At 38.3% G+C, this 16,171-nt stretch overlaps 2 non-coding genes across 2 annotated transcripts; both read left to right on the forward strand.

Annotated features, from left to right (window-relative positions):
- The first annotated feature begins 3,817 nt into the window (after positions 1-3,817).
- On the forward strand, positions 3,818-4,002 carry LOC129981995 (U2 spliceosomal RNA). Its single transcript, XR_008785403.1, has one exon. It is a non-coding gene; the product is annotated as a U2 spliceosomal RNA (small nuclear RNA).
- A 6,530-nt stretch (positions 4,003-10,532) lies between these two features.
- LOC129981990 (U2 spliceosomal RNA) lies at positions 10,533-10,725 on the forward strand. Its single transcript, XR_008785398.1, has one exon. It is a non-coding gene; the product is annotated as a U2 spliceosomal RNA (small nuclear RNA).
- The last annotated feature ends 5,446 nt before the right edge of the window (positions 10,726-16,171 follow it).

Raw genomic sequence — 16,171 nt, forward strand, 5'->3', positions numbered from 1 at the left:
TGCGCCTGCCAACATCCCAGCGGAGTTGTGCAGGAATGGAAATTCTGTAAACATCCTGTTTCCCATTGAAGGATGCCTCTCTTGTCCTGAGCCGGACTGTTCCTCTTCGTTTGTGTCCAAGTCATGGAACTCAATGAAGGGGAACTTGCTGCGCCATTTCAAGAGAGAACACTCTATCCTGATCGAGGCCTCATACTTTTGGTGCGCCCTGTGCAAGGGCCGCATTTCTAAGGCGCCATCGAGCCACCCGTGCCTGCAGAGTTCTGGGCCTATTCTTCCCCCGCTTATGCCTTTCAATTGGAGGTGCAACTCCTGTCCGGCCTCATTCCCTTCTGAGAATGGGCTGAAGAATCACTCTGCCAGTCACGCTAAGGATGCCATCGCTAGCTCTGGCCCCCAACTCCAACTCGCGGTGCCTAAGAGGAGACGGAGACGTCGCTTGGGTGTCAATCCTAACGCTGCGAGCAATGTGGACGAGAGCATATCTCATCCCTCGGCTGTGCTCTTGCCCACAAATTCCATCCTGCCCACTCCTCCTCCCTCCAACAACGCAAGTGGGGATGACTCCAGTCTTCTTGCTCCCTACATTGCCATGTTTGACGAAATGTTAGCGGTGGACCCCGATGACAATAGCATCAACTATTTCCAGGCCACCCTGGACCAGGCCCTTGCGGAGATTTACTCGTCTGTTGTCCCTGGAGACCCTGGCCGGCGAGGAACATCTAAAGTAGGGGATTCAATGATTGACATCGAAAACGCAGAGGTCTGCCAAAAGTTATACAGAAGGAACAGGCGAAGGGCGATCAGGGAGATCACTGGTGTCTCTGGGGATAGGTGTAGCATTCCCACCTCCACCCTGGATGCCTACTTCAGAGACGCTTGGGGTCAAGCTGACTTCGCCTCTGGCTTCTTCACCGCCTGCTCCGACCAACGGGAGCCCCTTCTTGCTTCTCTGTTTACTCCGGCAGAGATCGAAAAAAAGATTAAGAAGGCCGAAAACACTGCACCTGGACCGGACCGCCTTACTTACCATCATTGGAGGTCGGTTCCAGGTGCCCCGAAATTTTTGGCAAGAGTCTTCAACGTGGTCCTGCACCTGCGGAAAATACCCGAGAGTTGGAAAACCTCCACCACCATCCTCCTGCCCAAATCTGGAGACCCAACTCTGCCCGTTAATTGGAGGCCTATTGCCCTCTCCTCCACAATCTACAAGATCTTCACCAAGTGCCTCACGGCTAGGCTGAGCACTTGGTGCGAGAAATACTCGGTTCTATCGCGCTGCCAGAAGGGGTTCACTCCTCATGACGGCGTGATAGAACACAATTATTCCCTCCAGAGGAGACTCGACGCGGCAAGATTACACAAGAAAGACCTTTGTATCGGGTGGCTCGATGTCTCGAACGCCTTTGGCTCACTTCCTCATGAAGCCATCTTTGAGGCCCTAGAAGCCGTGGGGACTGGTCCTCTTTTTGTAGACATCATTAGAGACCTGTACAGAGGTTCGAGGACTAAGATCCTTTCGGACGGCGGCGTGACGTCCGAAATTCCAATCCTTAGCGGGGTCAAGCAGGGGTGCCCTATTAGTGGTCTCCTTTTTAACATCTGTATAGATCCTGTCATCAGGAGCATACAAGGAGACCACGTAGAGCACAAAGTGCTGGCCTTTGCGGATGACCTGTGCCTCCTAGCCGCCAGTCCAGTTGAGCTTCAAAACAACCTTGACTCTGTACAGGCTCAACTTGCTGCACTCGGCATGGCATTGAATCCAAGAAAATCGGTGTCCCTGCACTTCTCTGGCTGCACCCCGGTCGGTGTAAAAAACACAAGTTTTCGAATTGGTGGTGAAAACATCTCTCCGCTAAAGGAGGGTGAATTCACCAAATTCCTAGGCAGACCTGTGGGGTTCAACGCCTGGCCCGACTATAACAGCTTGAATGACCTGTCCGGCATTGGGGCCAAGATCCTTTCCTCTGCCCTTGCTCCATGGCAGAGACTGGATGCACTCAAGTCATTTTTCTTCCCGGCTCTCCAGTTCCCCATGCGGACAGCGCAGTTCCAGAAAACTGCATGGCAGGCGTTGGACGCCACAATTAGAGGCGAAATTAAGAACACCCTTGGCCTCCCGGAGAACGCGGCCAATGAATACCTGTATGGCCACAAGAGCAAGGGCTCTTGCTCTATACCAATTGCCGCTGAGGAGTCAGATCTTAATAGGATCGACACTGCATTTAAGCTTCTGACTTCCTCAGACGAAGAGATAGTTCTTCTGGCCACTGAAGACCTCAGGCAAACCATCGCCCACAGGCTGAAGATCCCGTCCCCCACTGATGCACACCTGGAGGAGTTCCTGTCTGGGGTGACGGAGGGCCCGTTCTCCACCTCCGACAACGCCTACTCCAACGTCTGGACTTGTGCCAGACTCGCCTCCAGACGTCTCGGAGTAGTGTGGGAATTTGACGACGGAGTGCCAAGGGTGAAGTATAACGAAATTGTCGTTCGTGCATCTGGTAGAAGAAAGGTCATCTTCTCCATTAGGGACCGGTTGAGGAACAATCGATCGACCGCCCTAATCAACAAACCCAGTCAGGGTAAGGCAATGGAGTGTGTGGCCCAGTCACCTGCGAGCTCACACTTCATTGCTGATGGCACGTACACCCGCTTTGCTGACTGGCGCTTTGTCCACAGGGCGAGATTGAACCTCCTCCCCCTTAATGGAAGCCAACCATGGAAAGATAACAAGAGGTGTCGGAGATGTAACGAGGCCGACCTTGAGACTCTGCCCCACGTCCTCAACCATTGTAAGGGCAGGTCTCGTGGCTGGCAACTCCGGCACGACACCATCGTAGCACGGGTGAAAAAGGCGCTTGCTACCAGGTGCACGATTATTTCAGAGAACCAACGAGTGGGCCCCGACAATCTTCGTCCCGACTTAGTGGTGCAGTCGGGGAACAAGATCTTCGTCGTGGATGTAACCATCCCATTTGAAAACAGAATGGAGGGCTTCGAGAAGGCTAAACGCTTGAAGCATGACAAATATGCGAGTCTTCTCCCCCTCTATTCCTCAAATGGAGTGCAGGCGACAATCGTTCCTATTGTTGTTGGAGCACTGGGAGCTTGGGATCCCGAAAACGACAGGTTTTTGTCGAAGTTTATGTCGCGGGGCTACCTCAACAAGTTTCGAAAGTTGTGTGTTAGCGACTGTATCAGGTGGTCTCGTGACATATACGTCGAGCACATTACTGGGCATCGGCAATTCACCGATGGGGTTGACCTCGCCGAACATCTGACCCCTCCGGAGCCACCAAGTGATGTGTAAATCGTTATTGCCTGCTGTTTTGTGTATTTGTGATGTGTGCGTTTGGGCTGACTCCAGGACTTTCCGTCGGACTTAGACGTCTGGGGTCAGTTCTAACTCTAATGTGTGCTTCACAACTACGGACAAGTTATGTCCATGTCGTCGCTGCTCCTGATAACATCCACGCCTCCTCAGCTGTTGTGTCTTTAGAGTTTACGTATTGTTGAAATCTTTATTAGTTTATGATTGTTAATTGTTTAGAGTTTATATTTGTTGTCAGTGTATAGTTTATTATTGTTATTCCATGTATAGTTTATGTTTGTTTAACCTTTTTATAGTTTATCTTTCAGCTTTCACGAGGCGTTAGTCAACGTCGTAAGCAGCCTCTTGCTGTCTTACACGTGACGAAGTCTCATAGAGTAATCGAAAGACTCGCACTAAAGACGTAAGCGAAGCAGGCCTCCGCTTGTCGGACCCGAGTGGTACCTTACTGTCTATGTTAACGCACGCTATGAGCCCATGCTTTAGTGTTTGCAAACATTAGTGCGAGACATCTGTTCTTATCAGCTTAATATCTGATAGGGCCCCCATCGGGTGCCTATTGATGTTAAACTAATTTTTGGAACATGTACCAGTTTCGCAATTCATTGCAGCTGGTACGCGCGGTTATGTTGGCTTGCACTGTCCCAACGTTAGCCGCATTTAATGCAAAAAATTAGAATTCATCAGAAATTACCAGTAAAAAAGCCTTACCACCCACAGATGTCTCCTCACATGAATGTTTGCCGTCTCTTTCCTAACCATGGAAAAGCCCTGGCAAGTCGCTGAGTACAAGTCACCATGTGTGAATTTCAACATGTCGCCAAATGAAAATACTGCAACTGTATCTTCCTCAGGACACACAGAAATCCCTGTTTATTTAAAATCTTGTCATTCGTTTCGTCTTTTCCACCGTCACCTGCATTTCTCTGAAGCGAATCTCTGTTTCTGCTTGTTAAGTGTAAAATGATATGTTTGTAATTAAATTGTCTGTATTCATTCATGAATTGTGTTTATTTTGTAATAATGTGGCAAAGCTGACTGCATTTACTTTCTCTTTAGTTAAAATGGGTGACTTGAATGAACATTAGATTTTTATACAAATCACCCATTGATCAATAGTTAAAAGTGCAATGTTACATACAAAATGTGTTCATTTAACATATATCAAACAGGAAAGACTCATTGAAACACAACGAACAGACCAAAAGAAAGCAAGATTAGCTTTGTGTCTTTAAAAACATCAGAATTATTGATGTAATCTCTGTATTTCCTTTCACATGTAAATGCTATCCACTTTACATATACACTCTTGAAATGTGATATTACTTTTCATAAATGCTTAAGAAAGCATTAACTTAACTTCACCAGTCTTTGTAGTAATTATTCCTACTGTGATGTAGCCCCACTCTACCCTACGTTTCCCTCTTCCTTCTAGGGTGCGTATCGCGCGTCCTGCGTTTGTGCGGCCATGCGGGGGGGCCCCCACTTTTTTGGGCCCGCGGCTAAAGCCGCGGGCCCAAAAAAGGCGAAAAGGGGGCCGCCCAAACGCAGGACGCGCGATACGCACCCTAGAAGGAAGAGGGAAACGTAGGGCGCTGTGCTAAGCATCGACTTTATTCTTCGTTATATATATTTCTGCTTTTTCATGGCATCCTCCCCCCGTCTGGCTAGATGGCTCCGTGTCCGTCGCACACGAATCGAGAGTAATCAGTCTGCCTGCAGGCGAGCTTTCCCGTGGAGATCCGGTTCAGTTTTACCTCTAGCGATGCACTTGGCTTGGTCGCGTCATTGGATTGAAGTCGTGTTTTTCGTCGCTCCTGCATTTTGGTCCAGAAGTGCGGAAATAATGGTACCAGCATCGTAATTTTTATATGTGTGTGTGCAGCTAAGTGAGATCTACTGCTTCATATTATTTTTGTCTTGTTTCGTCAATTAGTTTCCATGTTTTTTGCGAAAAATGAGTGAACTTTGCCATTTTCGCGCCAAAAGTGAAGCCCCCGGAGTGGAAAAAAGTTGTTATCTGCTTGTTCTTCGAAGGAAAGAGCGGTTTTCTGGTGAAATATATACTCCGGAGTGATTTCTGCATCGATTGGTGTGTTACAAGCAAGTTTTGTGCAAAAACTGTGTGATTTATTAAATGTGTTCTTCTTCTTCTCCCCCTATGTTGTGCTACCATTGGGATGAAATTGGATTAATTTAAACCGGGATCCGCTCCGGGTGAGTACACATTGGTTTTATTTTCACAGAGATCTTGTAATTCCGATCATTTTGGTACTAATTTTGTGTGATTCGATGCGGTAGATAAGAAGTTATGTTAATTTTTGTGTTTTCGTATTGTCCGTTTGGAAACGATACTGTGTTAACTGTACAATTCTACCTATTTTTAATTTATTTATGCTTTAATTTAATGTTTAAAATTTATATGTGATATATACAGTATGCATATTGAATCGGGGAATCGATCTGTAGTATTCATTTTTGTTTTTGAATCGATTTAATGTGTTATTTCAGTAGTTTTTATGTGTTAATTTTAGCACGTGGTCTCGCCGATGCTCCGAGTATCGCGGTAAAATCGTATTGTTATTATCGCTAAAATTGATTATTCTTATGTGAATATCATTCACATAAGTCTATTATTTAATATAGTGTGGATATTTTTAATGGTTATTTTGTGGATTGATATGGATGGAGTCGGATTAAGATTAGTCATTCCCTTTCGGATGACACTTTGATCATAAATGCCGGCCCTGGCGGGAGAATTAAAATTGATTATTATTCTGTTTTCCTCTTCCCTAATAATTTTAAAAGTACTCTAATATTAATCTTGAACATTTAAAGTATGTTTTAAGTTCATTGGAGATGGATTCTCTAAGATTAATTGATTAAGATTGATATTTAATTCTCTCCGTGTTGACTTATGAACAATAATGGTGGTGGCGTCCTGTTCGGAAATTAAACGCTTTGATTTCTCTCTTATTTCAATTAATTGGGAGAAATTTATACCTGTAAATTATTGCGAGGGAGTTTTTTTAATGGATATGGAGTGGTTTTAGTGTACTGTAAATGCTATGTAATTAATTTAGTTTGAATTTCGTTTTCACCGTCTGCTGACCAAACAAGGCGCAGTTTGGGGCAGTGATTACTGATTAGAAAAACGATTCTCTTTGGGGCTTCGTGTGCCCCCCCCCCCCCTCCGCTTGTCGTTTTGTCGCATGGTCTCTGAATCTGACTAGTTTCGATTCCATTTGCTCTTGAAATCTAACATTATTCCCACTTCACATTCAATATTGTTATTCCGTTCCTTGCTGAATGTATGTTTTTATTTATGTGTTTTTATTAATAAATATTTCTTTTATTTGTGACATATTCAGATTATTTTTTCCACTGAACTAATTTTGTTTTGATCATTATGATTTTTTGATTCTTACCATTAAGGGATTTTATGTGCTTTTATTCTTTTAATGTTGATATCCCTTTTCAGGCGTTTATTTACCCATTTATTTATTTTATTTTATTTCATTATGCATTTGGTACCTTGATTTATGCATTTATTTTTCTCTTATGCCTATTTGTTTTTTGGATCTGTATATTGTCTGATCTTATATCTCAATTTTATTACGATTACCAATATTAACATTTTTAAATATTTTTTGAACATATATATTACTGTATATACCATGCATGTCATCACAACTGATCTCTGCATTGAATGTACTATTTCCCTGTCATTGTTATTTTTATTTATTATATTTTTCTTCATTTTGCCTTTGATCCCTTACTTTAATGTTTTGTTTATTAATCTGTTTTCACAATATGAAAATTCTTACTTATTGATTTCCTTGTTTCTTCTCAAGTTTCTTAAGTGTCCTTGTTAATTTTAAAATCTCTTGTTTTCTTGCTTTTCCCAAAAATGTATTTCTAACTGAAGCCTTGTTTTAACCTATTCCCCACTTATCACCAGTTGTGAATTAACTTTTTCAAGTCATAATTCTATTTTGTCTTTTTATTATTATTATTATTATTCTTTTTTGGTCATGTTTTGTCTCATCAATCTGCACACAAAGCAGTGAATTCTCTCCCCCCCCCCCAATTTATTTGGTGTTTTTCATTCTTTCATTTATTTTCTTTCTCTCTCTTGAATTTTGGTTCATTTGCCCCTGTCCCAATCATTTAAATTTTACTTCCATTTCATACTATTTACTAAAATTGTGTGTGGCAGTGGGTACTGATAAGAAAGGCGTTTCGTTTCAAAGCGATTTTGCTCCCCCCCCCCCCCATCGACTTGTTATGATACTGTCACGTGATCCCCCGAGCTGTCAGATTTCTAAATCTGATTACTAATAACCACTTTACATATAATTTATTTCTTCCGTTACCTTACTGAATATATGTGTTTAATGATTCTTTCTTATTATTTAATCTTGTTGATTTCACGTATTCGGTTTATTTTTCTCCGAAACTGATCCTGTTTTAGTAATAATGATTTCTGACTTTCATTTTTTTTCCCCCTCTGTTTGTTTGTGTGTTTTTATTTATTTTTTCATTCTTTTAATACTGATTTCCTTTTTCATGCTTTTTATCTATCTTTAAATTAATTTCGATTTATATATATTTGATATTTCCGTTTATGCATTTTTCCCCCTTTCATGACCATTTTATTTTGCGATTCTTTTTATTGAATATTTTTATATCTCAGGGTTTATTGTGATTTTATCATGATTACCAATGAGATCATTTCTACATACTTTTGATCATATACACTATTTATTGTATCTTCCATATATGTGCACACAACTGACCTTTGCATTGAAAACACTGTTTGCACTGTGGTCATGTCACTGGGCTGCGAACCACAAGGTCCTGGGTTCTATCCTAGCTCATCGCAATCCGCCACAATTTCAACAGTTTCCTGCTCGAAAGATTTCCAGGCAATGTAACAAGCTACTGGTGCCTCACAGTCCAACACGAAAACCTTGCTGCTGGCATGTTTTGAAATGAAATTGCGTGTCAGATTTTGGTTTTCTAGTGTCGGATATTCCCCACTTGAATAAGAAGTTTTGCGCTTCAGAGAGGGTTAAAAATGGCAGAGGGTGAGTATTTTGTTGTTTGTTTTAAGTTTTTAATCATTATCATAATACTTGAAAAATTTTCATTTCTAAATGTCACTTCTTTTTGTATTATTATTATTTTCCTACCTCTCATTTATTTGCGACATAATTACTTTCTTATTTCATGCATAATATTTGCCACATTGTTTATTACTCAAATCTTGTGGAAAAACTGATTGCCAGTGCTATCACTAAATTCCTTTGATTTTTTTTTTTTTTTTTTTTTTCTTTAGAGAAACCTTTTTTATATGTATCTCCTTGTGAGTATGCTTTCTGTGACTTTCATTTTAATTTCACTTTTATTTTTAATTAGCTTACATATGTGTCCTGTACATTATTTTGTGTGTGTGTGTGTGTTTTCATGTTTCATTTGAACTGTTACTTTATTTTTAATACTTTTTAATATGTCAATTCTTACTATTATTATCTATGCTCTGCAATGCCCTGTGTTCATCTTGAAATTCAGCATCTGTGTTCAGCATTTTTCTGAGCCTGTTTTGAGCAGGCTTGAAACTGGACTGTGATGGTAATATAAACATTTTTGATTTGAACTTGCGTATATATACTGTTCTGTATTTTTTAGGAATTAGAAATGTTATTTATGTGCACGTATATTATTTTCTGTAGCTTACTTTGTCGTCTTTTCTTACAAATGCATATTCATTCCACAATAGTATTACTTTTACAAATAGTAAGGCTAATTTTTCATGGCTGGTAATGTTGCTCATCTTGAAGATCCTCAATAACTGAGTTATTTTTTCTGTATTCAGTATTGCTGCATAAATTATTTTGGCCTGTGATTTCATAGAATTTTTATTGTTATTTATATGCCTCCTTCTTTTTTATTTATTTATTTATTCTCCCACTTTCCTAAATTCTTTGATGTGCTTCTTAAGTAATTTTCAAGCAAATATGGTTCATAAGTTGAATTGAAGTCAGTTGATAAGTAGTTTTCCGTTGTTGACACTTTAATTAGTTTTATGTTAGAGTAGAATAATCTCATGTGAGCTCATTTCTAAGTGTATTTATTTCAGTTCAAAGAAAGTTTAATCAAATTTTTGTTTGTTTCTTTGTAGCTTTCCTAATTTCTTGGACAATGCAATCATGCTATTTAATGCTGAATGGTGAGATAGAGATTTGATTGACTGATTCACTGTGAATTTCAAAGGGCATTTTTGGATTATCTTGGTATGATTGTTTTCCTAATTTTATTTTAGTTGTTTTTCTTTTCCTGACTGTACAAATGGCTTTAGTGAATTCAGTTATTCTAAATGTATAAGTGCTGTAGCAAATTTGTTATCCTTGCCTGTGAAAATGTGGCTTGATCAGCTTCTTTGCTACACTCGTAACCAGACAGGTTGTCAGTTCGAATCTTGTTGTCAGCGAATTGTCCAAACATTTGTTCCATGATGATTTCTTTTGTGTTGTCTCTGTTTTCTTACAAATTAGTTGTTCCAGTTATTATTATTGTTATCATGAAATGTAATTGCATCTTTCTAAACATGGGAAGTTCCAGGTGTTTTGTTAATTGTTATAATTATCTGAATTTGAGATGAGTGTTTTTTCTGTCTGCAATGAATTCCCGATAATTCATCTACATGACATGCATGTTTGCTTTATGTACTTAACGAAATCAAATTGCCATTTTAATGCACTTCTGTCCAAATGGCAATATTTACAAGGTATTCTATAGCTCCATTTGAACCCTCTTCTCAGAACACATGAAACATCTTTTAGAAACTGAGATAGAAATAAATAACTTTTGCAATTGTATTTGTGATACAGAAGCTCTCTTTTGTGTAGATTTCAAAGAAATTTTAATGTGACATATCAGATGAGATCATTTCCTTCACTGTGCCGTTGCCTGTTTCTCAGTGACATTTGTTTAAATGTTGGCAACGAGTTGTCATACCACGTGCTGCTTCTCCAAGTGAGCAGTTAGGCCAGATGCAGTGCGTGTCACCCACGGAGGAGGTTGTGTCTCTGCGAGATGGGTCCAGAAGCCTTCTGTGGGGGAGAGGAGGGCCGAATTATGTGGAAGAAAGCATTGGCCCCCCCTCAAATTTTTTTAAATTTTTAAATTCTTTATCGCTTCTCGGCCTTTTGGCTAAGATCAAAGTGTAGTATCTGTTCTTATCAGCTTAATATCTGATAGGGCCCCCATCGGGTGCCTATTGATGTTAAACTAATTTTTGGAACATGTACCAGTTTCGCAATTCATTGCAGCTGGTACGCGCGGTTATGTTGGCTTGCACTGTCCCAACGTTAGCCGCATTTAATGCAAAAAATTAGAATTCATCAGAAATTACCAGTAAAAAAGCCTTACCACCCACAGATGTCTCCTCACATGAATGTTTGCCGTCTCTTTCCTAACCATGGAAAAGCCCTGGCAAGTCGCTGAGTACAAGTCACCATGTGTGAATTTCAACATGTCGCCAAATGAAAATACTGCAACTGTATCTTCCTCAGGACACACAGAAATCCCTGTTTATTTAAAATCTTGTCATTCGTTTCGTCTTTTCCACCGTCACCTGCATTTCTCTGAAGCGAATCTCTGTTTCTGCTTGTTAAGTGTAAAATGATATGTTTGTAATTAAATTGTCTGTATTCATTCATGAATTGTGTTTATTTTGTAATAATGTGGCAAAGCTGACTGCATTTACTTTCTCTTTAGTTAAAATGGGTGACTTGAATGAACATTAGATTTTTATACAAATCACCCATTGATCAATAGTTAAAAGTGCAATGTTACATACAAAATGTGTTCATTTAACATATATCAAACAGGAAAGACTCATTGAAACACAACGAACAGACCAAAAGAAAGCAAGATTAGCTTTGTGTCTTTAAAAACATCAGAATTATTGATGTAATCTCTGTATTTCCTTTCACATGTAAATGCTATCCACTTTACATATACACTCTTGAAATGTGATATTACTTTTCATAAATGCTTAAGAAAGCATTAACTTAACTTCACCAGTCTTTGTAGTAATTATTCCTACTGTGATGTAGCCCCACTCTACCCTACGTTTCCCTCTTCCTTCTAGGGTGCGTATCGCGCGTCCTGCGTTTGTGCGGCCATGCGGGGGGGCCCCCACTTTTTTGGGCCCGCGGCTAAAGCCGCGGGCCCAAAAAAGGCGAAAAGGGGGCCGCCCAAACGCAGGACGCGCGATACGCACCCTAGAAGGAAGAGGGAAACGTAGGGCGCTGTGCTAAGCATCGACTTTATTCTTCGTTATATATATTTCTGCTTTTTCATGGCATCCTCCCCCCGTCTGGCTAGATGGCTCCGTGTCCGTCGCACACGAATCGAGAGTAATCAGTCTGCCTGCAGGCGAGCTTTCCCGTGGAGATCCGGTTCAGTTTTACCTCTAGCGATGCACTTGGCTTGGTCGCGTCATTGGATTGAAGTCGTGTTTTTCGTCGCTCCTGCATTTTGGTCCAGAAGTGCGGAAATAATGGTACCAGCATCGTAATTTTTATATGTGTGTGTGCAGCTAAGTGAGATCTACTGCTTCATATTATTTTTGTCTTGTTTCGTCAATTAGTTTCCATGTTTTTTGCGAAAAATGAGTGAACTTTGCCATTTTCGCGCCAAAAGTGAAGCCCCCGGAGTGGAAAAAAGTTGTTATCTGCTTGTTCTTCGAAGGAAAGAGCGGTTTTCTGGTGAAATATATACTCCGGAGTGATTTCTGCATCGATTGGTGTGTTACAAGCAAGTTTTGTGCAAAAACTGTGTGATTTATTAAATGTGTTCTTCTTCTTCTCCCCCTATGTTGTGCTACCATTGGGATGAAATTGGATTAATTTAAACCGGGATCCGCTCCGGGTGAGTACACATTGGTTTTATTTTCACAGAGATCTTGTAATTCCGATCATTTTGGTACTAATTTTGTGTGATTCGATGCGGTAGATAAGAAGTTATGTTAATTTTTGTGTTTTCGTATTGTCCGTTTGGAAACGATACTGTGTTAACTGTACAATTCTACCTATTTTTAATTTATTTATGCTTTAATTTAATGTTTAAAATTTATATGTGATATATACAGTATGCATATTGAATCGGGGAATCGATCTGTAGTATTCATTTTTGTTTTTGAATCGATTTAATGTGTTATTTCAGTAGTTTTTATGTGTTAATTTTAGCACGTGGTCTCGCCGATGCTCCGAGTATCGCGGTAAAATCGTATTGTTATTATCGCTAAAATTGATTATTCTTATGTGAATATCATTCACATAAGTCTATTATTTAATATAGTGTGGATATTTTTAATGGTTATTTTGTGGATTGATATGGATGGAGTCGGATTAAGATTAGTCATTCCCTTTCGGATGACACTTTGATCATAAATGCCGGCCCTGGCGGGAGAATTAAAATTGATTATTATTCTGTTTTCCTCTTCCCTAATAATTTTAAAAGTACTCTAATATTAATCTTGAACATTTAAAGTATGTTTTAAGTTCATTGGAGATGGATTCTCTAAGATTAATTGATTAAGATTGATATTTAATTCTCTCCGTGTTGACTTATGAACAATAATGGTGGTGGCGTCCTGTTCGGAAATTAAACGCTTTGATTTCTCTCTTATTTCAATTAATTGGGAGAAATTTATACCTGTAAATTATTGCGAGGGAGTTTTTTTAATGGATATGGAGTGGTTTTAGTGTACTGTAAATGCTATGTAATTAATTTAGTTTGAATTTCGTTTTCACCGTCTGCTGACCAAACAAGGCGCAGTTTGGGGCAGTGATTACTGATTAGAAAAACGATTCTCTTTGGGGCTTCGTGTGCCCCCCCCCCCCCTCCGCTTGTCGTTTTGTCGCATGGTCTCTGAATCTGACTAGTTTCGATTCCATTTGCTCTTGAAATCTAACATTATTCCCACTTCACATTCAATATTGTTATTCCGTTCCTTGCTGAATGTATGTTTTTATTTATGTGTTTTTATTAATAAATATTTCTTTTATTTGTGACATATTCAGATTATTTTTTCCACTGAACTAATTTTGTTTTGATCATTATGATTTTTTGATTCTTACCATTAAGGGATTTTATGTGCTTTTATTCTTTTAATGTTGATATCCCTTTTCAGGCGTTTATTTACCCATTTATTTATTTTATTTTATTTCATTATGCATTTGGTACCTTGATTTATGCATTTATTTTTCTCTTATGCCTATTTGTTTTTTGGATCTGTATATTGTCTGATCTTATATCTCAATTTTATTACGATTACCAATATTAACATTTTTAAATATTTTTTGAACATATATATTACTGTATATACCATGCATGTCATCACAACTGATCTCTGCATTGAATGTACTATTTCCCTGTCATTGTTATTTTTATTTATTATATTTTTCTTCATTTTGCCTTTGATCCCTTACTTTAATGTTTTGTTTATTAATCTGTTTTCACAATATGAAAATTCTTACTTATTGATTTCCTTGTTTCTTCTCAAGTTTCTTAAGTGTCCTTGTTAATTTTAAAATCTCTTGTTTTCTTGCTTTTCCCAAAAATGTATTTCTAACTGAAGCCTTGTTTTAACCTATTCCCCACTTATCACCAGTTGTGAATTAACTTTTTCAAGTCATAATTCTATTTTGTCTTTTTATTATTATTATTATTATTCTTTTTTGGTCATGTTTTGTCTCATCAATCTGCACACAAAGCAGTGAATTCTCTCCCCCCCCCCCAATTTATTTGGTGTTTTTCATTCTTTCATTTATTTTCTTTCTCTCTCTTGAATTTTGGTTCATTTGCCCCTGTCCCAATCATTTAAATTTTACTTCCATTTCATACTATTTACTAAAATTGTGTGTGGCAGTGGGTACTGATAAGAAAGGCGTTTCGTTTCAAAGCGATTTTGCTCCCCCCCCCCCCCATCGACTTGTTATGATACTGTCACGTGATCCCCCGAGCTGTCAGATTTCTAAATCTGATTACTAATAACCACTTTACATATAATTTATTTCTTCCGTTACCTTACTGAATATATGTGTTTAATGATTCTTTCTTATTATTTAATCTTGTTGATTTCACGTATTCGGTTTATTTTTCTCCGAAACTGATCCTGTTTTAGTAATAATGATTTCTGACTTTCATTTTTTTTCCCCCTCTGTTTGTTTGTGTGTTTTTATTTATTTTTTCATTCTTTTAATACTGATTTCCTTTTTCATGCTTTTTATCTATCTTTAAATTAATTTCGATTTATATATATTTGATATTTCCGTTTATGCATTTTTCCCCCTTTCATGACCATTTTATTTTGCGATTCTTTTTATTGAATATTTTTATATCTCAGGGTTTATTGTGATTTTATCATGATTACCAATGAGATCATTTCTACATACTTTTGATCATATACACTATTTATTGTATCTTCCATATATGTGCACACAACTGACCTTTGCATTGAAAACACTGTTTGCACTGTGGTCATGTCACTGGGCTGCGAACCACAAGGTCCTGGGTTCTATCCTAGCTCATCGCAATCCGCCACAATTTCAACAGTTTCCTGCTCGAAAGATTTCCAGGCAATGTAACAAGCTACTGGTGCCTCACAGTCCAACACGAAAACCTTGCTGCTGGCATGTTTTGAAATGAAATTGCGTGTCAGATTTTGGTTTTCTAGTGTCGGATATTCCCCACTTGAATAAGAAGTTTTGCGCTTCAGAGAGGGTTAAAAATGGCAGAGGGTGAGTATTTTGTTGTTTGTTTTAAGTTTTTAATCATTATCATAATACTTGAAAAATTTTCATTTCTAAATGTCACTTCTTTTTGTATTATTATTATTTTCCTACCTCTCATTTATTTGCGACATAATTACTTTCTTATTTCATGCATAATATTTGCCACATTGTTTATTACTCAAATCTTGTGGAAAAACTGATTGCCAGTGCTATCACTAAATTCCTTTGATTTTTTTTTTTTTTTTTTTTTTCTTTAGAGAAACCTTTTTTATATGTATCTCCTTGTGAGTATGCTTTCTGTGACTTTCATTTTAATTTCACTTTTATTTTTAATTAGCTTACATATGTGTCCTGTACATTATTTTGTGTGTGTGTGTGTGTTTTCATGTTTCATTTGAACTGTTACTTTATTTTTAATACTTTTTAATATGTCAATTCTTACTATTATTATCTATGCTCTGCAATGCCCTGTGTTCATCTTGAAATTCAGCATCTGTGTTCAGCATTTTTCTGAGCCTGTTTTGAGCAGGCTTGAAACTGGACTGTGATGGTAATATAAACATTTTTGATTTGAACTTGCGTATATATACTGTTCTGTATTTTTTAGGAATTAGAAATGTTATTTATGTGCACGTATATTATTTTCTGTAGCTTACTTTGTCGTCTTTTCTTACAAATGCATATTCATTCCACAATAGTATTACTTTTACAAATAGTAAGGCTAATTTTTCATGGCTGGTAATGTTGCTCATCTTGAAGATCCTCAATAACTGAGTTATTTTTTCTGTATTCAGTATTGCTGCATAAATTATTTTGGCCTGTGATTTCATAGAATTTTTATTGTTATTTATATGCCTCCTTCTTTTTTATTTATTTATTTATTCTCCCACTTTCCTAAATTCTTTGATGTGCTTCTTAAGTAATTTTCAAGCAAATATGGTTCATAAGTTGAATTGAAGTCAGTTGATAAGTAGTTTTCCGTTGTTGACACTTTAATTAGTTTTATGTTAGAGTAGAATAATCTCAT

This window comes from Argiope bruennichi, chromosome 8 (genome assembly GCF_947563725.1).
Source record: "Argiope bruennichi chromosome 8, qqArgBrue1.1, whole genome shotgun sequence".
Lineage (NCBI taxonomy): Eukaryota > Metazoa > Arthropoda > Arachnida > Araneae > Araneidae > Argiope > Argiope bruennichi.